Genomic DNA, 1,847 nt, shown 5'->3' with positions numbered 1-1,847 from the left:
GTGAGTTCAAGGCCAGCCTGGTCTACCTAGCGAGTTCCAGGACAGCTGGGGCTACAGGGAGACCCTGCTTCAAAAAGACAAAAAAAATTCTATTTTCACCAGGTGTGATGGCGCCCACTTTTAATCCCAGCACGGGGAGGGGGGGGGCAGCCTGCTCTATATAGTGAGATCCAGACCAGCTGGGATTACAGGGAGACCCTGTCTCAAAAAGACAAAAAATAAATAAATAAAATAATTTATTTTCAACCTTGGTAAAAATAGTGTCATAGCTTCCATGGTATGACAATTAATGGGAGAAAATGAGTTCCTTATTGAGAAGCGTATATGGAACTTTGGCTCTCGTTTCTGGGTTCAGTGAGGCCGTTGGTTCAAGACCCTAGCATCGGTGTTTGGTGGGCGGTTTGGTTTTAGGATCTGTGGCAAAGCACAGGTCGTACCACACCCACTCGTTTCCAAGGCAGCAGTGCTTGTTTTGTTGCCCATATTGGTTGTTTCTGAGCAGCGTTTGTCTCTCGTTTGACATTAATGGAGTCTTTACTCCTGGAGGCGACAGTTATTCAAAACACGTTTGAAAATATCACAAGCTTTAAAAGATCAGGTTTCTCTAGTTTTCTGTTAATAAAGAGCTCACTCCTTTTACTAGGTGGAGAAGATTCCTAAAGACAGGTACTGGGGTGTTTGTTCTTTTGCTTCGTGTTTTAATGCTATGCCTACTGTGCCTACTAATGTTATAAATGTTCCCAGGTCCTACAGAAAACACCTGGGAAACACACTTCCCACTTAGTTGACAAAATACGGCATATACTGGAGAGTCCATTTTAGGACTCAGAAGTTTTTTTTTCTTCAGTGCTGGGGCTCGAACCCAGGGTCTTTCAAATGCTAGACAAGCAGTCTACCACTGAACTATATCCCTAGCCCTGTTTTAGGATTTTAACAGGCAAACATGGTTAATACTTGGTCCCTCAAGAGAATCTTCATTTAGTCACCACTGCATCACAAGGACTCTGACTTCATTTTCAAAGCTCTTTAATGAACAGACTCAGACCACCCTTAATGAAGGTATAGAAAAGCCTAGAATTTGCTTTACTATATCCTTTGAGAAACCAATACAAAGTTGTCTTACTCCATATTTTTATTTTGGTTACTGAAAATATCCTTATTAATTAATTAGGTCCAGACTGGGCTTCATCAGAGGTCCCTGTAGTATGCTTAGGGAGCTAACCCTGTCCACCTTAGGAGCTACGTGTCTGAAGCAAGGGTGCAGTGAGCATAAAGTTTGTTCCTTATCTCCCCTAGATTGAATAAAAGTGAACTGAAGTGACAGTGTATTCTGTCTCTGTGGTAATAAAGTCCGCTCCCATCTGTAGAATGCCATGTTGACGTTTTTATCTTTGTACTTCTTTCCTTTCAGCCCACTGACTGTAAAGTCTTGCCTCACTGTGTAATATTGGCAAAGTACCTTGTTCAAGGACTAAAGTAGGCTTCCTTTGACACAGTAAATATTGCCATATGAAACACTAAGGAATATGTGCTCATTATTTATCTACGTCTATCTACATTGATTGATCTCTCAATCTATCATCTATTTGTCTATCATCTATCTCTCTGGCATCTGTCTATGTATCTATCATCTATCAATCAATCAATCTATCTATCTATCTATCTATCTAATCTATCATTATTTGTCTATCTCTCTGGCATCTGTCTATATATCTATCATCTATCTACCTATCATCTATCATCAATCTATAATCGATCAATCATCTATCAATCTATCTATCTATCATCTATCTATCAATCATCTATCATTATTAGTCTATCATGTATTTCTCTGGCATTATAATCTA

At 39.6% G+C, this 1,847-nt stretch overlaps 1 long non-coding RNA gene across 1 annotated transcript in view; it reads left to right on the top strand.

Annotated features, from left to right (window-relative positions):
* LOC115072021 overlaps nucleotides 1-1,847 on the top strand; it is a 7,160-nt gene that overhangs the window by 2,674 nt on the left and 2,639 nt on the right. The gene's annotated exons all lie outside the window — the stretch shown is intronic.

The sequence above is a fragment of the Nannospalax galili genome, unplaced genomic scaffold (genome assembly GCF_000622305.1).
Source record: "Nannospalax galili isolate Female #2095 unplaced genomic scaffold, S.galili_v1.0 scaffold820, whole genome shotgun sequence".
Classification (NCBI taxonomy): domain Eukaryota; kingdom Metazoa; phylum Chordata; class Mammalia; order Rodentia; family Spalacidae; genus Nannospalax; species Nannospalax galili.
The sequence above is the reverse complement of the archived record's forward strand: the minus strand, read 5'-3'. Positions and strand labels throughout refer to the sequence as shown.